Genomic DNA, 24,530 nt, shown 5'->3' with positions numbered 1-24,530 from the left:
ATACTAAGGATGACTGATAAGAGAAAATAAGAATCGGCACAGCAAACTCACCATGTCAGTTGCTCGAACATCTTACATGTAATCGTGATCTGCGTAAGTCACACAAGTTACTAGCGAAATTTTGTGCGTTGTCGGTACCGCTGTGTGGAGTCCAAGCGTGGACATTCGCTCACCATGTCGCTGATGGACAGGGTGACGGCGAGTACAATGGACATGTACTACGTGAAGCATAATTTTATGGCTCTATCATGTTTCCAGTAATTAAGTACGTCAAGGCGTTGGAAAAGCTCTTAGTCCTTTCACCATATAATCAGGAAAGACGCGTATTTTGTCGCATTTTTGTCATCGAAGGAAGGTCGAGAGGAAACACATACCTAACTACGGTACTGATTCACGGTCGCAGAATCTCCTCTCGTGACAATGCCACTTTGATTGTACGAGGGTCACTCCAAAAGAAATGCATACTATTTTTTTTAATCAATCTTTTATTCTACATGTTTGAAAGTTTTACAGTGTGTAGATTCATCCTTTAGGGACAATATTTTCATTTCTCACATAATATCCATGCCTCCCAACTGCCTTACGCCATCTTGGAACAAGCGCCTGGATACCCGCACGGTAAAATTCTGGACCAACCTGTTGCAGCCACTGTTTGGCAGCGTGCACAAGGGAGTCATCATCTTCAAACCTTGTTCCACGAGGAGAGTCATTCAGTTTCCCAAAGAGGATAATCACATGGAGCCAGGTCAGGACAGTAAGGCGGGTGTTGCAGTGTTGTCCATGCGAGCTTTGTGACCGCTCCCACGTTTTTTGACTGCCATGTGGACGTGCATTGTCGTGCAACAGCAAAATCTCCTGCTTTTGCCGATGTGGTCGAACACGATTGAGTCGAGCTTGAAGTTTCTTCAGTGTCGTCACATATGCATCAGAATTTATGGTGGTTCCAATTGGCATGATGCCCACAAGCAAGAGTCCTTCGGAATCGAAAAACACCGTAGTCATAACTTTCCCAGCAGAAGGTGTGGTTTTGAATTTTTTTTTTCTTGGATGAATTTGCATGATGCCACTCAATTAATTACCTCTTCGATTCTGGTGAAAAACGATGGAGCCATGTTTCATCACCTGTCACAATTCTTCCAAGAAATTCATCTCCACCATTCTCGTACTGTTCCAAAAGCTCGCTGCATACCGTTTTTCTTGTTTCTTTGTGAGCCACTGTCAACATCCTGGGAACCCACCTGGCACAAACCTTTTTTAACGCCAACACTTTCGGCATTCTGCAAACACTTCCTTCCCCTATCTCAACGTAGCGTGACAATACGTTCACTGTGATGCGTCTGTCAGTAGTCACCAATTCTTTAACTCTCTGCACATTGTCTGGAGTGTGTACAGTACGAGGCCTGCCGCTGCGAGGACTATCCTCAATATTGCCGTGCCCGCTTTCATCACGTAATCTGCTTGCCCACCGACTAACGGTACCGCTATCGACAGCAGCATCTCCATACACCTTTTTCAACCTCTTGCGGATGTTTCCCACTGTCTCGTTTTCACAGCACAGGAATTCTATGACAGCACGTTGCTTCTGACGAATGTCAAGTGTATCAGCCATCTTGAAGACATGCTGTGACGGCGCCACTCACGGGAACAGGTTGAACTACGTTTGAGAACAAGCGGGAAGAATGGATCTACACACTGTAAAACTTTCACACATGAAGAATGAAAACTGTATTTTTACAAAAATAGTGTGCATTTCTTTTGGAGTGTATAATAATGGAGCTTTTTCTATATACAGGGTGGTCAGAAACAGTCTAAAAAACTCGTATGGGTGTTGCAGGGTAGGTTGTGCTGAGAAATAATTGTTAAGAAAAACAATTCGATATATCGCGCCTTTTCAGAGTTAATCAGAATTGAAGTTAGCCAATCAGGCCGTTGTGCACGCAAATTCAAGCGGCCCACCAGAGTCTATGTTGCCAAACTCGTTCTTCGTTTGGTTGCCTAAAACGGAACAAGAGAGCGATACGAACATTGGAGATGAGGCGGTAGTAATGATCACACCAGAGCAAAAGGCTGAGCAGTCTCGTGCACTATCATTTATGCCATGACGACAAATGACACTAATTGTATCTGACGGGCGGCTTGAATTTTCGCGGTCGACGGCCTGACTGGCTAATTTCAATGCTAATGAAGTCGGAAACGCAGCGTATCGAATTTTTTTCTTAAAATTATTTCTGAGCATAACCTACCAACACCTTACAAGCTTTTCAAATTGTTTGTGACCATCCTATATAGTTAATGGCGAATCTGGAAAAAAAATCTACGTACTGTTTCCTTGTTACTCGTATGACATTAAATATCACTCATACAATTTACAGTGGCCAGTACACGTTGAAAGAAGCAAATGAAAAATATTAAAGAGTCACAAAAATATTTTACTAAAAGTCAACACAGATAACGCCACTGAACGCCCACAGAATACAGGGCAGTATTATTTCGTGCAGAGAGTATTTTACGTTTGTAATTTGAAGAATTTCGCCAAGTCGCTTTCCGTTTTCCATTCAATATTTCGTCTTCATATAGTTTGTGATGCGAATATATCACCAGAACATTTGTTGTTTTCATCGTGTACTGTGCACTGTAAACTGTGGGTGACTTAATATGTGAGAGCTTCTGCGAGCGTAGACTATAAGAAAACCTTAAGCAAAATGTATTTTTTTTTTCAAACTCGCCGCTGCATATTCCAGTTCCAGCATTAATTACAAAATAACACAACAGCGCTTGTTTACATATCGCAGTAAAGGCAGCAGAATAATGTCGCACCTCACACATCTATAACACCATGCATAAATGCCACAATACAAGGAAAAACGCACATGAGAATGGGAATCATTTCCGGAAACTCGTCGTGGCGGAAATAAAATTAAAAAAAAAAAGAATTGTGACTGGCAGCAATAAAAGTTATGTCATTAACAAACCCATTGTTTTTTTACAATCGCAGGCATTTACAAACCATTTGTAATCGATAAAATAAAGAAATAATGTAGACTATTCGGGAAGGTAAAATCTATTCCACAATAGTTTTCAAGCGCCAGTAAGAGACGACATCCAATGGAGGAGGAGGAAGAGGACGAAGAAGAGGAGGAGGAGGAGAAGAAGAATAAATGTTTTGTGACAGCTTTTGCCGACAGGTCGCATGTGCTAGTGTTTTTGAGACGACCTTCTCCTCTTGCATTATTTATCTTTGCGCCTCCCCCACTCTCTCCCTTTCCCCCTTCCACTGAACCCCGCCCTTTCTGTCACAAACCACTGACGATATTATGACATAAATTAGAATTTGCCCTTCTGACACTTTCGACTAACTCGGAGCAAGAAGTCTGCGGCAGACGCTGAGCGCCTCCAGTTACTTGCGCAACAGCAGCTATTCATTTGTTGCAGCGAAACACTGCGCGGACTCACCGGGCCGGGCCGAGGAATGCGCAGAGCCGCGACGTGTGCTGGCAGAGCTGCGCGGCGCCTCGCGACGGAGATCTGCGGGCCGCTTATCGCAAGGGTTCCGGTGCGCGCAGCCGGCCGCCAGATAACGCTGATAACGCTGATAACGCCTTCCGATATCTGGAATTAAAAACACAAACCCTCGTAAAGGCACCTAAGCTAAACAAGAACTACCAGGAGGATTACTTCAGCAAAAGGCACAAACTACGCACTGGTCAACTTTCAAAAGGTAATTCACCTTAAAAGGTCGTAAGTCACAACAGTAACAGCAACAAATGCCTAATTTGATCGCTACCAGCAGTCAAGACCTGTTCCACGGTCAGTCATCAAGATGAGATCACAACAGGACATACGTAATTTCGGTACTTTCCGAGTTTGTGAAGATACATGGTCTCACTGTAGGGCAAGATTCTTCCTTCGTTCACACAACTCCCTCGCCTCCTCCCAAAAAAAAAAAGGTACCTACCGTTTGTGGTATCTAGGAGATAAAAGTAATCATCATCTTATGGCCTCTGAGAACATGAACAAATTCAATGTTTTTATCTATAGAATGTATAAACCACGAGGCACGACTGGGCATTAACACTGTTCTAAGAAAGTGAAATATCAGAAGTTGGCAGTAATGTGTTTCCTGAGTACGTGCAGGGCCTATTCATATGCCATGAATTAACTGTTCTGAAAAATTCATTTGTGAACAGGTTTTGAAAATAGTGGTTGCATCTCAAAGTTACACAGAGTTGATTCACAATTCCACATTTAATGGCCGAGGGCTTCTAAACCGGTATGCATAGCTGTGCTGCACATAGCACACAGTACACATCTTCCTGCATTATGCCATGTGTCAGAGCTTACACCACGGGCTCTGTTTTGTATCGTTCATACCGATCGGTGCAGTACGAGGTGCATTCAAGTTCTAAGGCCTCCGATTTTTTTTCTCCGGACTGGAAAGAGATAGAAACATGCGCATTGTTTTAAAATGAGGCCGCGTTCATTGTCAATACGTCCCAGAGATGGCAGCACCGTACGGCAGATGGAATTTTACCGCCAGCGGCGAGAATTAGAACTGTTTTAAATACACTCCTGGAAATTGAAATAAGAACACCGTGAATTCATTGTCCCAAGAAGGGGAAACTTTATTGACACATTCCTGGGGTCAGATACATCACATGATCACACTGACAGAACCACAGGCACATAGACAGAGGCAACAGAGCATGCACAATGTCGGCACTAGTACAGTGTATATCCACCTTTTGCAGCAATGCAGGCTGCTATTCTCCCATGGAGACGATCGTAGAGATGCTGGATGTAGTCCTGTGGAACGGCTTGCCATGCCATTTCCACCTGGCGCCTCAGTTGGACCAGCGTTCGTGCTGGACGTGCAGACCGCGTGAGACGACGCTTCATCCAGTGCCAAACATGATCCGGAGATCTTGCTGGCCAGGGTAGTTGACTTACACCTTCTAGAGCACGTTGGGTGGCACGGGATACATGCGGACGTGCATTGTCCTGTTGGAACAGCAAGTTCCCTTGCCGGTCTAGGAATGGTAGAACGATGGGTTCGATGACGGTTTGGATGTACCGTGCACTATTCAGTGTCCCCTCGACGATCACCAGTGGTGTACGGCCAGTGTAGGAGATCGCTCCCCACACCATGATGCCGGGTGTTGGCCCTGTGTGCCTCGGTCGTATGCAGTCCTGATTGTGGCGCTCACCTGCACGGCGCCAAACATGCATACGACCATCATTGGCACCAAGGCAGAAGCGACTCTCACCGCTGAAGACGACACGTCTCCATTCGTCCCTCCATTCACGCCTGTCGCGACACCACTGGAGGCGGGCTGCACGATGTTGGGGCGTGAGCGGAAGACGGCCTAACGGTGTGCGGGACCGTAGCCCAGCTTCATGGAGACGGTTGCGAATGGTCCTCGCCGATACCCCAGGAGCAACAGTGTCCCTAATTTGCTGGGAAGTGGCGGTGCGGTCCCCTACGGCACTGCGTAGGATCCTACGGTCTTGGCGTGCATCCGTGCGTAGCTGCGGTCCGGTCCCAGGTCGACGGGCACGTGCACCTTCCGCCGACCACTGGCGACAACATCGATGTACTGTGGAGACCTCACGCCCCACGTGTTGAGCAATTCGGCGGTACGTCCACCCGGCCTCCCGCAGGCCCACTATACGCCCTCGCTCAAAGTCCGTCAACTGCACATACGGTTCACGTCCACGTTGTCGCGGCATGCTACCAGTGTTAAAGACTGCGATGGAGCTCCGTATGCCACGGCAAACTGGCTGACACTGACGGCGGCGGTGCACAAATGCTGCGCAGCTAGCGCCATTCGACGGCCAACACCGCGGTTCCTGGTGTGTCCGCTGTGCCGTGCGTGTGATCATTGCTTGTACAGCCCTCTCGCAGTGTCCGGAGCAAGTATGGTGGGTCTGACACACCGGTGTCAATGTGTTCTTTTTTCCATTTCCAGGAGTGTACTTAAAATGGCGACGTTTTCCTTACTTGAACAGCGTGCAGTCATTCGTTTTCTGAATTTGCGTGGTGTGAAACCAACTGAAATTCATCGACAGTTGAAGGAGACATGTGGTGATGGAGTTATGGATGCGTCGAAAGTGCGTTCGTGGGTGTGACAGTTTAATGAAGGCAGAACATCGTGTGACAACAAACCGAAACAACTTCGGGCTCGCACAAGCCGGTCTGACGACATGATCGAGAAAGTGGAGAGAATTGTTTTGGGGGATCGCCGAATGGCTGTTGAACATATCGCCTCCAGAGTTGGCATTTCTGTGGGTTCTGTGCACACAGTCCTGCATGACGACCTGAAAATACGAAAAGTGTCATCCAGGTGGGTGCCACGAATTCTGACGGACGACCACATGGCTGCCCGTGTGGCATGTTGCCAAGCAATGTTGACGCGCAACGACAGCATGAATGGGACTTTCTTTTCGTCGGTTGTGACAATGGATGAGACGTGGATGCCATTTTTCAATCCAGAAACAAAGCGCCAGTCAGCTCAATGGAAGCACACAGATTCGCCGCCACCAAAAAAACTTCGGGTAACCGCCAGTGCTGGAAAAAATGATGGTGTCCATGTTCTGGGACAGCGAGGGCGTAATTCTTACCCATTGCGTTCCAAAGGGCACTACGGTAACAGGTGCATCCTACGAAAATGTTTTGAAGAACAAATTCCTTCCTGCACTGCAACAAAAACGTCCGGGAAGGGCTGCGCGTGTGCTGTTTCACCAAGACAACGCACCCGCACATCGAGCTAACGTTACGAAACAGTTTCTTCGTGATAACAACTTTGAAGTGATTTCTCATGCTCCCTACTCACCTGACGTGGCTCCTAGTGACTTTTGGTTTTTTCCAACAATGAAAGACACTCTCCATGGCCGCACATTCACCAGCCGTGCCGCTATTGCCTCAGCGATTTTCCAGTGGTCAAAACAGACTCCTAAAGAAGCCTTCGCCGCTGCCATGGAATCATGGCGTCAGCGTTGTGAAAAATGTGTCCGTTTGCAGGGCGATTACGTCGAGAAGTAACGCCAGTTTCATCGATTTCGGGTGAGTAGTTAATTAGAAAAAAAATCGGAGGCCTTAGAACTTGAATGCACCTCGTAGTTTAACCTTGGTAGTGACGTCATTTTCGGTTCTTTATCCGAAGAGCCCATTCAGTTAGCTTCTGAGACCTGTTACTGAGCCGGCCGGTGTGGCCGAGCGATTCTAGGCGCTACAGTCTGGAACCGCGTGACCGCTACGGTCGCAGGTTCGAATCCTGCCTCGGGCATGGATGTGTGTGACGTCCTTAGGTTAGTTAGGTTTAAGTAGTTCTAAGTTCTAGGAGACTGATGACCTCAGTAGTTAAGTCCCATAGTGCTCAGAGCTATTTTGAACCTGTTACTGAGCAGTCCAACTGCCGATTTTTCGACAGTTGTACCTATAGGTTTTTGATTTCGGCATGGCTCTCTCGTTCGGTTCGGTCTGATTTATTTACACCCAGCATTTGTTATTTTAAACATACTGAGAGGTTTTAACTTTGAATTTAGTGATTGTGTTACTAAAGAATCACCAGGACATATCTGGTTGGAAAATGAATTCATAATGGACTATTTTCCTTTGTTAGAAATATGGTTTGTACTGTCGTTAAAGTCATTATTTTCAAAAGGTCAGCTCTGCTTACGTATATCACATGAGTGTCAGCTGAAATTATTAATGACTTCACGTACTTTTCTCTGCAAATGGTTTCCTTATTAATCATCGAAAACTTTTAAGTAACAATCCAAAGGAATTTTCTACAGCCTGATAGAGGAAACCCTCCAAAATTTCGTGTATTTACGACTCACGCCCGCATCATTCGGCAATAAAGTCAGCCTGCCTCTTTCTGGAGTGTTCGTGGAATAAAGCACCTAAGGCATGCGAATTGTAATAGCGAAGTTGGCTCGAAGGTCGTAGGTTCCCATACCGCGTGATACCAAAATTTTTTTCCTCTTCGTGTTTGTAGCACATTCGAGACTTCGTTAATCATCAAAGTTAAGCATTTTTTCTGAAATACTCGTTGGTATTTACACGTTAAAGCGCGCTTTCTCAGTAACGAGTTTCATCGATTTCGTGAGTTCCATATGTTTAAGACATGAAACATGAAATTCCAGTGCGTGAAACAACTGAAGTGACATTTATACTTTTTCTTGCCACAAATAAGTCATAATTTTGTCTGAATACGTAGAGATTTCCGAGAGTGAGGTCAGACAGGAATCTAACACAACTAAAATTGCAGCAACCAACCGTCTTTATACTCTAGCTTGTCACAAGTGGCATTTGCACTGTTACCTAGGGAACACACAGGAAACTAAATACGGATTGGCAGATCTCGCTCTTCTACAATAAACGCAAGATTCTAATCACTGCGCCACATCGCATGCTAAGTACATCTATTTAGTTGGGGATCAATGGCTCTGTGAGCAAATGCTGAACTACTAACGCTTACGTTCGATCCTCTCCCCCCCCCCCCCCCCCCCAGAACTGTCCGACGTGTATAATTCAGTTCACACGTTTGAGGAAGTCAGGACAATATTATATACAATAGGACCATACCTAGTAAAGCACTGAAGGGTTCAAACCAACCCCGAGAACTGACCTCCACTGGTTTGCGTTTATTCTGTCCAAAAGTGCGTTACAAATCCGCATTGTAAGCCTTCCAACGAAACACAATCACTGAGGACCGAGCGAGGTGGCGCAGTGGTTAACACACTGGACTCGCATTCGGGAGGACGACGGTTCAATCCCGCGTCCGGCCATCCTGATTTAGGTTTTCCGTGATTTCCCTAAAACGCTCCAGGCAAATGCTGGGATGGTTCCTCTGAAAGGGCACGGCCGACTTCCTTCCCTGTCCTTCCCTAATCCGATGAGACCGATGACCTCGCTGTTTGGTCTCTTCCCCCAAAAAACCAACCAACCAATCACTGAGGACTTAGGTCGCGCTGAACACAAAAACTGCCTATTTATTTAAACACATTTAGTGCAGTTTACATCCGTAAATACCTTTATGAAAAGCTTGAAGACTAACTCAAATACTCACGTTGATAGAGCTTCTTATGTTTTTAACTTTGTTTAAAAAAATTATATGGGAAATTTGAACCGTGGTATGGTAAACTGTGCTGAAAGTTTAATCCTGACAAACGATATCCTTACGGTCCACTTCTGGGTGATTTCATTTCTAAAGTAATACGTGAAAGATTCAATACACTACATCTCTTTGGCTGGTTAGGTATGACGCTATGGTTTTTGAGCGAACAAAAAATTACTATGCTTATTCACGACAAAAAACACAATTGACAAAATATAAATAAATTATCAAGTCAACGCCTAAATTTGAACAAACAAAGAAGAAGCATTAACTAATTTTTTAAAGAATGCAACAAAAATAATGGCAGAACGAAATCGTAGATAAGTTTTAATCTTGTAGACATTAGAATTAATGAGAGACAATGCTTTCTGTTGACAGTTTTTCAATATTTAGCAATTTTAACGCTTGCAACTTTACGTATGCATGAAAATTATAGTTAACAAAACATGGTCAGCAACAGAGATTCTCGTCTTACTTATCTTACGTTATAGTATGACCCCGTTACCACTTGGTATCTACGTCGCTTACTCACACTCTGACATCTGAACGTTTATCTCTGTTCACGGAGTTCCCCCTTCCACTCTTCAGACCCTGAAATATATGACGTCGTTGTTATCGCGACATAACACAACAGCTTGTGCAACTGTCAACTCTCTGTACTGCCACGCTCTGATCGCGATAATAATATCTACAGGGGCGGAAAAACTGTGCGTTATCTCCTAAAGCCAACTGTATGTCATTTGCGACATTAACTGCTGAGAGACATGCGTCTGCAACTGATAAGCCTATCAGACGTCAGGATAGACGTCTAACATACAATGGCACCTTTCACGGTTAGGTAACGACGCTCGTAGCAGAAGTTATCGCGAAACAGAATGGGAGTTCCATGCGTCAACACAAAGCATTATTCCTTCTACTAACTGTGTATGAAGAGTGGATATCGTTGCGGCGGCGTTGAACGGAGATGTACACGCGAGGGCGATGAAGTGTTTCATCATCTAGGAAATTTATTATTAAGTGATTTTATATATATTCTATACCCAGTGCGCTTTAACGACCATGTTCGTTTGCAGGCAAATAATATATAGAAGCATTCATTAACAGAAAAAAATCAACAGAGAACAAATAATTAAATGATTACCTTTACCGTACACTGAAAACTCAACAATGGAATCGCGCATGGTGTACATAGCTATTGCGTCTTAAAACTATTTCGTGAAAATATGATTCGAAAAAAAGTTTCAAATATTTATTTACTGAACGTATTATTAGGCTGTGTGAACCCTTACTTAAAACGGGTATACAAATGCTATCAACATCTGCTTCGTACCCAAATTTCGACTTGGTTGCATGTGAGATGCCTAGCTGCCACTTTTTCTGGATGTAGAAGGTTGATGTTTACGCTGCGGTACGTGAAGGCGATGCCGTCCGCCGTTTGGTGCAGTTAACCAGTTTCAAGACAACAGTTTATGTTTCACTCGTTTTCTAACATTATTTAACGCCTTATGGCAAAAGTAACTCAGATCCATCACGGCAGTGATGGTGTAAACGGTGTGCTGCTAAAGGAGCCGCTTTTGAATTATGACATGATCACAGCAACATATTGACTAACTGCTAACTGTTTACAGGGCAGCTAAGAAACAAAATCTTGTCAGAGTATTAATTTTACACTGTCTTCTGTTAATCGTTGTCATATTGCCCGCTAACACAGTATAAAGACGAGGGCGCGCTGAAAAGCAATGCCTGAATTTTTTTATGTGAAAGTTTTTAAATAAAACGAACGTTATTAGATCTTTATTCTTCATGTCAACATGTTTGCAACTCTCTGCCGCTAGAGGGCTCCGAACTGTAGCGTGTAACATGGCGGTTGGTAACGTAGCTATCCAAGGTGTTACAAAAAGGTACTGCCAAACTTTCAGGAAACATTCCTCACACACGAAGAAAGAAAATGTGTTATGTGGACATGTGTCCGGAAACGCTTACTTTCCATGTTAGAGCTCATTTTATTACTTCTCTTCAAATCATATTAATCATGAAATGGAAACACACAGCAACAGAACGTACCAGCGTGACTTCAAACACTTTGCTACAGGAAATGTTCAAAATGTCCTCCGTTAACGATGATACATGCATCCACCCTCCGTCGCATGGAATCCCTGATGCGCTGATGCAGCCCTGGAGAATGGCGTATTGTATCACAGCCGTCCACAATACGAGCACGAAGAGTCTCTACATTTGGTACCGGGATTGCGTAGACAAGCGCTTTCAAATGCCCCCATAAATGAGAGTCAAGAGGGTTGAGGTCAGGAGAGCGTGGAGGCCATGGAATTGGTCCGCCTCTACCAATCTATCGGTCACCGAATCTCTTGTTGAGAAGCGTACGAACACTTCGACTGAAATGTGCAGGAGCTCCATCGTGCATGAACCACATGTTGTGTCGTACTCGTAAAGGCACATGTTCTAGCAGCACAGGTAGAGTATCCCGTATGAAATCATGGCGGTGAATCGAGGAAGTACAGTACATACTGACGAAACTAAAATGAGCTCTAACATGGAAATTAAGCGTTTCCGGACACATGTCCACATAACATCTTTTCTTTATTTGTATGTTAGGAATGTTTCCTGAAAGTTTGGCCGTACCTGTTTGTAACACCCTGTATAGGTGCGTGAGAAACAGCGTTGAAAACAAATGGCTCTGAGCACTATGGGACTTAACATCTGTGGTCAACAGTCCCCTAAAACTTAGAAATACTTAAACCTAACTAACCTAAGGACATCACACACATCCATGCCCGAGGCAGGATTCGAACCTGCGACCGTAGCAGTCGGACTGAGCGCCTAGAACCGCTAGACCACCGTGGCCGGCGAGAAACAGCGTGCTGTAATCGAGTTTCGAAGTTGAGGAGTTGTCCACGAATGGAGCATCCTCTCCTTCATCATGACGATGCCAGATCACACACGATCGCTTCGACATCTGCAACAATCAGACGCCTTTTGGCCCCATCCGGATTTTATGTTTCCAAAACTTAAAGAATACCTTCGAAGAGTTTACTTTGATAATGATGAAGCGCTGAACGCCTTCGAGGACTTCTCTTTCATAGCGATGAAGCGTTGCAAGCTGAGGTGAAGTTATGACTTCGTCAAAGACGTCATTATACAGCGATGGTATCAACAAACTGGTCGATCGTTGGCAGAAATGTGTTTTCCCCAGGGCGACTAGGTTGAGAAATGAATACGTAGACATGAAGAATAAAGATGTAGAGTGTTAACAACGTTTGTTGTATTTAAAAACTTTTACGAATTATGACATAAAAAATTCGGAGGCGTCATTTTTCAGGACGTCCTCGTATCCATAGAGTGAGCATAGCGTCCTGCACATGTCACCAACGTCAAGTTGAGATAGTCAAATGACTTCAGTTAAGGCGGTTTACATTTTACTCTAGGACGAAAACTAACTTTACAGTATTTGTCGTGTTTTTACACATTTATTTATTGGTTATCCTATCTGTGGTTCAAATGACTCTGAGCACTATGGGACTTAACTTCTAAGGTCAGCAGTCCACTAGAACTTAGAACTACTTAAACCTAACTAACCTAAAGACATCACACACATCCATGCCCGAGGAAGGATTCGAACCTGCGACTGTAGCGGTCGCACGGTTCCAGACTGTAGCGCCTAGAACCGCTCGGTCACCCCGGCCGGCTCCTATCTGTGGATAAGTGTTGTTGCTAACGGTGCAAATCGGATTACGTCACAGAGTAAACTTTTCTTTTCACAGGTAAATACCACAAATTTCTAACTGAGCCTTGGCGGTTCCCGTGAGGTCGCACGCGCGATCCTACTGGCGCCACTTGTGCGTACATTGCATCGACTCTGGCCCTCGTCGTATCATCTTTGCTTGGTTTTGTGTTCCCTCTGGGGCTGTATGGTGGTGAATGGTATGTGGGACAGGGAGCTGGGCGGGAGTGACTGAGTACTCTGCGTCTTCACGATTGCAGGAGTTGAAGTCGTTAACCGTTGGGTTATGGGGGGGGGGGGGGGGGGGGCGGAGGCACGTACCGAACCTGCGCGCACAGCCGGGGACCGGGACCGTAGCCTCGACTCGAGCTGCCCGGCCAGCCGGTCGAGCCGCACTTAGGCCCGCCGGGCGGTGCGGCGCCCCCCCGTCAGATAACGAGTCCGCCCGGACACTCGTGCGGCTCGGCTTCTCGTTGAGTCGCGCGCCCTACAGCCATGACACTGTCGCGGGCGCGAAGCGAAATCTCTGGGGTCCGTTCGCAAGCAGATTTTTACATCGCACGATATTTACCGACACAGTACTTCACCTCCGATCTTATACTAAACTGACTTATGGCTGTAACATCAGCAACAAGATGGTCGCTCAAATCTCCACAGTCGCTTGTAATTATTAAATCCACTTATTGGTAGGTGAATGCGAAAAACCTCTGAACCTTACGATGCAGTGAAAATAGTTAACTTTATTAATGGTCAACCTACCACTTAGCAGGTGTATCATCTATTCTTGGTGCAGTAAACTTCATTACAACAGCAATTAATATACGAGGGAATTCTTGTAATACTAACGTAAGTATCTAAAAGCTTTTATTGACTAACAGGGATGTAAGATGGTTACATCACAACAGAACTTTTCTCATACTGCATTACGTTTATCTTTTGCTCACCAGGTACATCTTTCAATAGGCAAAGTCTGGCTTCCGACTGTAGCTTATTTCGCAGAAATTTTGTTAAAAAATGAACAGCTGAAATTTATTACTTCACGGACGAAACATAAGCCTGTGTAATGTGCAAGACCAATGAATCGTTGATTACAAACCTTGCAGTTTAGGAACTCTGTCTAAATTCTAATGAAACTAAGAGCTTCGATACCCTTCACGATTTACTAGTAGAAATTCATCTTAGTTCGGACGAAAACGTCAAGAACAAAATTAAGAAAGAGTTGAAGAGATTTGGAAAAAATTCTAGCACTATTCCCTTGCTCTATCTAGTAATAACAGCTGGATCCGCAATCGCTTGGAAAAGACAGTAATTTTGGAATCTTTGTCACTGATAAGTTTCTGGTTAATTTTAGAGACGGAGTTTCCAATGCTATCAAAGAAAGCGGTAACAAGTTTATTACCTGTCTCGTCCACATATCTGTGCGAAAAGGCTTTTCCTTCTTACGCGCTTATAAAAAATAGGTCCAGAAACAAGCTTCACAGCGGAAGTAAAACTGTCCTTACCTTCTGTGGTTCCCGATTTCAAAGTTATATCACATGGAAAGCAGTCAGATCCTCCTCAACGAATTCCGAGGGAGGGTTGAGCCACCCAGTTTCATAATGAAAACTTTTAGATTAACAGAAAAGTGTAAAATATTTTAATATTGCATACGAGACATAGCCATTGTGCAAAATCTTCATCAGCCCTTTTGATGTGGTACAAGTGAAATGTAAAGCTTATAAAAACATTAGGGCAATTAAACCATTTTCTTTAATTCAATTACGTCCGTGTTACAGTAAGTAGTTCTTTGTGTTACATCCATCATTTTACATTACGCATTAGTTTTGTTTGCAAAGGATCAAGAACGCCTTGTTCCTGGCACATCGCCGGCCGGTGTGGCCGTGCGGTTCTAGGCGCTACAGTCTGGAACCGCGCGACCGCTACGGTCGCAGGTTCGAATCCTGCCTCGGGCATGGATGTGTGTGTTGTCCTTAGGTTAGTTATGTTTAAGTAGTTCTAAGCTCTAGGCGACTGATGACCTCAGAAGTTAAAGCCGCATAGTGCTCAGAGCCATTGGAACCATTTTGAACCTGGCACATCAAACCTTCACGATTCTCAAAAGAGTACACACGACCCGGAAAGCACTTCGGCACTCTGCACGTGTGTGGTCAGTCAGTCCCGCCTTCCCAGCGCTGCCTGTTTCCCGGCTGTCGACACCCAGGCTTGACCGGGTACCCGACGAGCCGCCGGCCTTACGGCCCATTGCGGTTCGCGCACTCCGTTGCCGGCACAACCAGCGGTACGGCCAACACGACGGAGCGGCCGGCCGCAGTCGGGCCTCGAGCGGGTAATATGGCGCGTTTTTCCTGCAGCGTTCACTGTTGTTACCGGCGAGTTAGGGGGCAAGGAGCGGCGCTAGTCGCGTGCAACCTGGTTACGAAGTGCATCAGTCAACTGTGTTGTGCTAAATACACCGACATGTATTGGACAACTTCTTAGCAGCTACGAGCCGGAAGGCATTGTTATCCGGCGCCTACCTGGAGTCCTGAAGCTATTGGCCTTCTTGGCATTTTTAAAAAAAATATATGTATGAAGTCTGTTGATTAACTACTGTTCTTGAAGACTGTTATTCCTGCCCCGGTGTGAGCTGGCCAGGAATCTGGTTCCTTTGTGCCCTTTCAGTAACCCCTTTTGGGGCTGTGTGTGTCAATCTGGAGGTTTCCCTAAGCGCCAAGCTAGTATTTCGCAATTTTTAATCTGATACTTGAATTCATTGTTTGTTATCATCGAGTATTTGTAATTTCTTCCTGGGGCGAGTTATTGGATTTGGCATATAACTAAAGTTGTGTGCACTCAGCCTAAAGGTACGCACGTGTGGGTCAGCAGGTTATATTGTGTGTGTGTGTGTGTGTGTGTGTGTGTGTGTGTGTGTGTGTGCGCGTGCTTGTATTAGCACACTCTCTTACTCCGTGTTGGGGAGCCCTTCGGGGTACAAGTGTACATCTTAACCGGCCATCTGCCACTTGGTGCGTATCCTAATTACATTGTCTTTTAATCCCTAAGAGGCCCCCAGTAAAGGTATACCTTGACTTATATAATCTCATTTGAATTATGTAATTATTTTTTAAACGGCTTTGTTCATTTTTCTTGTTATTGTTAGGAAGGTCGACCTACAATGTCTATGAGCGGGGCGGTCGTATACCAAGGTTTCAGTAGTTTGTTTCCTTGAAAACAATCTTTAATTGGCCGTTTAAGTATTTCTCTGTATGTTAATTTCTATCAAACTTCTATGTCGTTTGTTTTTGGTATATGTTGACAACTTTGTATCGGCAGCGGTTGACACGATGATGCTCTACTGGCCCTGGAAAGAGACGCGTTTTCCTTCTGCTTCGGCGGCTTTCCCATCATCGCACGAGACCTAGCTGTTGGCGGGACCCGGTAGTTTATGTAAGTACTTAACTTGACTTACGTGTAAAACCCTTGTGACCAATCAGTGAAGTACTACGTGGGTAGCGTTTGGACAGATTGGCCGTATCTTGTCTATGTGAGAGCAGAATAACGGGACGACATGGATGCATTTTAATGTCTTTTATTTTGTTGACTTATATTCAAGTCCTGTTGTGGGATTAGCCCACAGTTGAGATGATAGTCGGGCGGACAGAGTGCCGCCGCAGGTTTATTTAACCAGTTACCTGTTTGTAATCGGGCCACCATTGTATTCCACACTTAACATGTTTTTTGAGTACCATTAACAACATATATGTATTTGATAAGAATCTTCGTAACTATTAGTTGGCTTATAATAGAATTGTTATTACATAAAAGTATTTGCTTGGAAATAATTGATGCATCAAGTTGGGCCACGCTTCCACGCGTTTTCCTTAAATTAATCCCGACCTTGTGCGTATCACCAACATCGTAGGGCTAGCTTAAGAGAGTATCTAGTCATATACAGGGTGCCAGAAAGAGTCGGAAAATTTGGAAGCATGTTGTAGGTAAGGTTGTGCTGATAAACAATAATTAAGAAAAAAATTCGATACGTTGCGTCGTTTCCGAGTTAATTACCATTGAAATTAGCCAATCAGGCCGTTGTGCGCGGAAAATTCAAACAGTCCACCAGAAACTATGTTGCCAAGCGTGTTCCTTGTTTGGTTTCCTAAACCCGAACAAACGAGCAATACAAACATTGGACATGGGACGGCAGCAAGAATCGAACCCGAGGCAAAGTCTGAGCAGTCTCGTGTTATCGTCTACGCTATGAGAGCAACTAACACGAATTGTATCTGCCGAGCCGCTTCAATCAGCGCGCGCAACGGCCTGATAGGCTAACTTCAGTGCTAATCAACTCGAAAATGACGCAATGCATCCAATTTTTTTCTGAACAATTATCTTTCGGGACAACCTACCCTACAACACCCTTACTAGCTTTTCTGACCGCCCTATATTTACGGGACATCCTCCGTTGAATGAATGTACCAGTACACATATTTCGAACAATGTTCAAGGGAAGTTAAATTTGCAATTATTTCCATGTTAGTTGATCTTAAATGTAATACAGGCTTGTCCTTAAAATGCGCCAGATATATGTGGTAAAATGTAGAATATTATTATCGGTTTGTCTATTGTAAAGAGAAAAATGAATAAAAATCTACGAAAGTAATACACAGGTCAAAATCACTGATTTCCAGCATGTGATAGCACTTGCAGTGACACTGGCGTGCTATGAAATCGTCGGGCAAGTCCACTACAGCATTTTTTTTAACAAAAACTGGGTAATACAGTCAATGTCAGTGCAAACATAAAACATAAGAGTAGTTATTCCTTCTTTTTCTATAACGTTGGAAAAGTATAGACATCTGAGATGGAAGCCCTTACATGTTGTTGTTGTTGTGGTCTTCAGTCCTAAGACTGGTTTGATGCAGCTCTCCACGCTACTCTATCCTGTGCAAGCTTCTTCATCTCCCAGTACCTACTGCAACCTACATCCTTCTGAATCTGCTTAGTGTATTCATCTCTTGGTCTCCCTCTACGATTTTTATCCTCCACGGTGCCCTCCAATGCTAAATTTGTGATCCCTCGATGCCTCAAAACATGTCCTACCAACCGATCCCTTCTTCTAGTCAAGTTGTGCCACAAACTCCTCTTCTCCCCAATCCTACTCAATACCTCCTCATTAGTTACGTGATCTACCCACCTTATCTTCAGCATTCTTCTGTAGCACCACATTTCGAAAGCTTCTATTCTCTTCTTGTCCAAACTAGTTATCGTCCATGTTTCACTTCCATACATGGCTACACTCCATACAAATACTTTCAGAAACGACTTCCTGACACTTAAATCTATACTCGATGTTAACAAGTTTCTCTTCTTGAGAAACGCTTTCCTTGACATTGCCAGTCTACATTTTATATCCTCTCTGCTTCGACCATCATCGGTTATTTTACTCCCTAAATAGCAAAGCTCCTTTACTACTTTAAGTGTCTCATTTCCTAATCTAATTCCCTCAGCATCACCTGACTTAATTTGACTACATTCCATTATCCTCGTTTTGCTTTTGTTGATGTTCATCTTATATCCTCCGTTCAAGACACTGTCCATTCCGTTCAACTGCTCTTCCAAGTCCTTTGCTGTCTCTGACAGAATTACAATGTCATCGGCGAACCTCGAAGTTTTTACTTCTTCTCCATGAATTTTAATACCTACTCCGAATTTTTCTTTTGTTTCCTTTACTGCTTGCTCAATACACATATTGAATAACGTCGGGGAAAGGCTACAACCCTGTCTCACTCCTTTCCCAACCACTGCTTCCCTTTCATGCCCCTCGACTCTTATAACTGCCATCTGGTTTCTGTACAAATTGTAAATAGCCTTTCGCTCCCTGTATTTTACCCCTGCCACCTTCAGAATTTGAAAGAGAGTATTCCAGTTAACATTGTCAAAAGCTTTCTCTAAGTCTACAAATGCTAGAAACGTAGGTTTGCCTTTTCTTAATCTTTCTTCTTTGATAAGTCGTAAGGTCAGTATTGCCGCACGTGTTCCAACATTTCTACGGAATCCAAACTGATCTTCCCCGAGGTCGGCTTCTACCAGTTTTTCCATTCGTCTGTAAAGAATTCGCGTTAGTATTTTGCAGCTGTGACTTATTAAACTGATAATTTTCACATCTGTCAACACCTGGTTTCTTTGGGATTGGAATTATTATATTCTTCTTGAAGTCTGAGGGTATTTCGCCTGTCTCATACATCTTGCTCACCAGATGGTAGAGTTTTGTCATGACTGGCTCTCCCAAGGCCATCAGTAGTTCTAATGGAATGTTGTCTACTCCGGGGGCCTTGTTTCGACTCAGGTCTTTCAGTGCTCTGCCAAACTCTTCACGCAGTATCTTATCTCCCATTTCGTCTTCATCTACATCCTCTTCCATTTCCATAATATTGTCCTCAAGTACATCGCCCTTGTATAAACCCTCTATAGACTCCTTCCACCTTTCTGCCTTCCCTTCTTTGCTTAGAACTGGGTTTGCATCTGAGCTCTTGATATTCATACAAGTGGTTCTCTTCTCTCCAAAGGTCTCTTTAATTTTCCTGTAGGCGGTATCTATCTTACCCCTAGTGAGATAGGCCTCTACATCCTTACATTTGTCCTCTAGCCATCCCTGCTTAGCCATTTTGCACTTCCTGTCGATATCATTTTTGAGACGTTTGTATTCCTTTTTGCCTGCGTCATTTACTGCATTTTTATATTTTCTCCTTTCATCAATTAAATTCAATATTTCTTCTGTTACCCAAGGATTTCTATAAGCCCTCGTCTTTTTACCTACTTGATCCTCTGCTGCCTTCACTACTTCATCCCTCAAAGCTAGCCATTCTTCTTCTACTGTATTTCTTTCCCCCAGTCCTGTCAATTGTTCCCTTATGCTCTCCCTGAAACTCTGTACAACCTCTGGTTCTTTCAGTTTATCCAGGTCCCATCTCCTTAAATTCCCAACTTTTTGCAGTTTCTTCAGTTTCAATCTGCAGTTCATAACCAATAGATTGTGGTCAGAATCCACATCTGCCCCAGGAAATGTCTTACAATTTAAAACCTGGTTCCTAAATCTCTGTCTTACCATTATATAATCTATCTGATACCTTTTAGATCTCCAGGATTCTTCCAGGTATACAACCTTCTTTTATGATTCTTGAACCAAGTGTTAGCTATGATTAAGTTATGCTCTGTGCAAAATTCTACAAGGCGGCTTCCTCTCTCATTCCTTCCCCCCAATCCATATTCACCTACTATGTTTCCTTCTCTCCCTTTTCCTACTGACGAATTCCAGTCACCCATGACTATTAAATTTTCGTCTCCCTTCACTACCTGAATAATTTCTTTTATCTGGTCAGACATTTCATCTATTTCTTCATCATCTGCAGAGCTAGTTGGCATATAAACTTGTACTACTGTAGTAGGCATGGGCTTTGTGTCTATCTTGGCCACAATAATGCGTTCACTATGCTGTTTGTAGTAGCTAACCCGCACTCCTATTTTTTTATTCATTATTAAACCTACTCCTGCATTACCCCTATTTGATTTCGTATTTATAACCCTGTAATCACCTGACCAAAAGTCTTGTTCCTCCTGCCACCGAACTTCACTAATTCCCACTATATCTAACTTTAACCTATCCATTTCCCTTTTTAAATTTTCTAACCTACCTGCCCGATTAAGGGATCTGACATTCCACGCTCCGATCCGTAGAATGCCAGTTTTCTTTCTCCTGATAATGACGTTCTCTTGAGTAGTCCCCGCCCGGAGATCCGAATGGGGGACTATTTTACCTCCGGAATATTTTACCCAAGAGGACGCCATCATCATTTAATCATACAGTAAAGCTGCATGTCCTCGGGAAAAATTACGGCTGTAGTTTCCCCTTGCTTTCAGCCGTTCGCAGTACCAGCACAGCAAGGCCGTTTTGGTTAATGTTACAAGGCCAGATCAGTCAATCATCCAGACTGTTGCCCCTGCAACTACTGAAAAGGCTGCTGCCCCTCTTCAGGAACCACATGGTTGTCTGGCCTCTCAACAGATACCCCTCCGTTGTGGTTGCACCTACGGTACGGCCATCTGTATCGCTGAGGCACGCAAGCCTCCCCGCCAACGGCAAGGTCCATGGTTCATGGGGGGGAGCCCTTGCATATCTGTCGGCAAAGCTGTAAGCCAATATATAAATAATGCAAATTGTTCACGTGCCAATGAAAACATTTGTACAATATCCACGGCTTGTTTCTGACGGCACATACATATGACAGAGGTGATGTAACTATATTCGAACTATGTAAAATGCTTATGGATCAACCTTACAAGCCGTAGCCACGTGATCTCTCAGGACATGACAGTTGACGCCAAAAATCCTGTTCTGCGCATCTGAATGTTCACTCCGTACATATCCCACTCTATCACTACTAACTCAGATACTGGTAGGCATAGTCAGTTGAGGACGGCGACCTCAAGTGGCAACAGAAATCACTACTGCTTGTAAACCGGGAACGTGTGAACGTATTTAGTATAGCATGTCGAAATTCCTCGTAAATTATTGCTTACGCAGTCATATTGGTCCACGGGTTAACGGCGAACCGTCAACATTCAGTTGTCAAAGACTGCGTTATTCTACTCCAATGATAGTGTATCAACTGTCAGTCGCAAATGAATAGTAGCAGTTGAGACACCAATTTCACTCGTCACAGAGCTGGCGAGTCTGATAGAGTTGTAAGCGTTTCATGCTACTGACGTGTGGTTCTTGAATTATTTTTTTCTGCAAATACTCTTGCGTCTTGTAACGGGAATTTGGTAATCCGGTCCTCCAGCGTCTTACCCTATGCACCTCCTCACCCGATTCCATGAAAGTGATAACATTCAGCCAAAGCCACTGCTAAAGGCTGTATTAAAATAATGGAAACAATACTCGAAGATGAGAAATACGACGTTAGATCGTCTTCGTACAGTTGCGTTTCATGAGCTGCATTTCACGACAGAATGGTTGCATAATAATTAGAAAACTAATACTATGGCAGACATATTTGTCGCGAGAGAATTCAGTAAATGTGTTGATATTTAAAATTTATATATCCTTTACATTAACAGTACTCTTCAAAAACGGATTTCTCTGCTCTAAGCCGATCACAGACTCGCGATAACATTAGAGTCACCACCACAGATGTAGCCTATCTGTATTACGCCATGGTCATTTTGGCACACGGCATTCATGTTAGTGAGCAACACTTCTCCCACTGCGCAGCTGCTCATCTAAAATGTCGTCATTATCCTGGGACTAATTCGTCCTTGCAGAGTAGCAACAAAAACAATGTAATGCTATCAAAGCGAAGCCAACAATTTCACGGAGATACCTTCATACTTTAAACGCAGAAAGCAGCACACCGACATTTACACTACTTTGATAATTCTCAAAATGTAAAACCGATAATCTATTGCTTACCGAGCCTCTCGCAATTGATGCCTCGCGAGGGAATGAGAGACGGAAACTACTCAAGAACCGACCTCCAGGTTGTTAACAGCCTTACTTTGGACGTATTCCTAGCGACGATGAAGGCATTACATCGTCATCGCGGTTATTCAGTTTTTGCAGCTCACGACGCTGAACGCAAGGGAACGTGCTCCTGCGTTTATATGTGAAGCATTATCTGTAAGATTCGTTGTAACAACGAGGCTCAATCATTGGTGATTCCAATTACTACGATTGGCTTCCTCCATTAATTTCATCGGCGAAGGTACCGTGCCATATTGTTGCATTTGGTATGATCCTTTTGCTCTCAGTACAAAACACACACACACACACACACACACACACACACACACACACACACACACACACACACAATTTCTTCAATATACTAGTTACCTGCGATTCAATATCAATGCTCGTCAAACATCCTAGAGATCTCCAATTTTGGTCACTGACGTCAAGTTAATTTCTTCCACACATCTAATCAAACTGCAGAGTAATTTCATTCCCCACAATTGACGTTCACAGTACTGGAAGGATGTGGCCCTCAACACGACTTATCATATTTCAGGCATCCACCAATATGTTTCGTAAAATCCCTAAGTACAAGACGATCGAATGAATAAAGAATGGATCAGAAATTATTACGCATCCATGCGTTGCTGTTGTTGTTGTTGTTTTTGGGGAAGGAGACCAGACAGTGAGGTCATCGGTCTCATCGGATTAGGGAAGCATGGGGAAGGAAGTCGGCCGTGCCCTTTGAAAGGAACCATCCCGGCATTTGCCTGGAGCGATTTAGGGAAATCACGGAAAACCTAGACTGATGACCTCAGAAGTTAAGTCCCATAGTGCTCAGAGCCATTTGAACGGAAAACCTAAATCAGGATGGTCGGACGCGGGATTGAACCGTAGTCCTCCCGAATGCGAGTCCAGTGCCTAACCACTGCGCCACCTCTCTCGGTACATCCATACGGCTGTGTAGTAGCAGATGTGCAGTAACAAACGCAATGCGGCAAGTGACAATGTAACCAATAGTCAATTCCGTCTTTCAAGCACTATGTTAATAACCTTATAATGATTTGATAAATGAATTCTTATTGTAGATCACGAGCTGTCAGATCGGTATTTGGGCATATATATCATCAGCAAAGGCATCTGATCCAGAGGATAAACAAAAAACGTACGCATATCGATGTTGATAACACAAGCACATTTTGTATATGCTAAAAAACAGAGAAATATTATTTACACAATGTGCATTTCTACTTCAAATTACGTATCTGTCAAGGATAAAATCTCTATAATGGTTAAAAATGATGTGCATCCAGAAGACATAGAGCCCCATCAATACTTAAAAAACCATTTATAGACCTGTTTATCCTTTTAATCAGATGCCACAGATGATGATACCCGAATATCGGTCTGGCAAACAATTTCTTTTGAAGTGAAGCACAAAGCGCTTAAAACTATGTCCTTCGTGACATAGATACAAACTGCGGAGCACTCACAAAACAAGATTTTATGATGATATACGTGTCAGTGCACGTCTTGTCTCTTATGATCACAGTGTTTATTGTGGGTGACACTAAATCAAGACGCCTGTTGTTGATTAAGAAGTTACAAGATCAGTTACCGAATAAAGTGATTTTTTTTACATGTAGTGATGACGTGTGTAATTCTCGTGCTCGAAAGCAATACTGACATGAGCCTAATATATAGTAAAGTATCTCACGGTTGTGTAAAAACCAATATCAGAAAATAATCAAACCAAAATATTTTACTCAAAAGTACTGGAGTAGTCTGATTCCCACAGATTTATGCCAGATATCGGGCCAAACGTGTTCTTCAATGCTATAAAACCAACTTGGCTAAGTAACGGGCTCCCCCAGGGCAAAGAACGGGTAGATGGCTGACATCACATCGCATTCGCGCGCAGTGGCCCACGAATTTGGCGCAGGTCCAGCTAGGAGAAGAAGTGTTAGTCTGAAAGTAACGTCACGGACAGAAGAACGTAATTAATAAATTTAAGTGCAGTACTACGTGCCTCTAATACAAGAAAGTTCCAAGAAATCGATTGGTCGGCTACTCAACATCATGAGCGTCCGACTAAAAGTTACATGAATAGCTAATAAAGTCGAAAATCAGGAGAGGGTGATTTACCGTCGACGCCATTTTTGAGTGATACATATCTGTAATG

General features: G+C 43.8%; 1 protein-coding gene across 1 annotated transcript in view; it reads right to left on the bottom strand.

The window, feature by feature from the left end:
• The window catches only part of LOC126474866 (calmodulin-binding transcription activator 1), a 1,815,894-nt gene that overhangs the window by 1,660,538 nt on the left and 130,826 nt on the right, over nucleotides 1-24,530 (bottom strand). Inside the window, exon 2 of the mRNA XM_050102346.1 lies at nucleotides 3,454-3,609. The gene's annotated coding sequence lies outside the window, so the exon portion shown is untranslated. The remainder of the gene's footprint in view (nucleotides 1-3,453; nucleotides 3,610-24,530) is intronic.

This window comes from Schistocerca serialis, chromosome 4, assembly GCF_023864345.2.
Source record: "Schistocerca serialis cubense isolate TAMUIC-IGC-003099 chromosome 4, iqSchSeri2.2, whole genome shotgun sequence".
Lineage (NCBI taxonomy): Eukaryota > Metazoa > Arthropoda > Insecta > Orthoptera > Acrididae > Schistocerca > Schistocerca serialis.
Note: the sequence above shows the minus strand (reverse complement) of the source record. Positions and strands in the feature narration are given on the sequence as shown.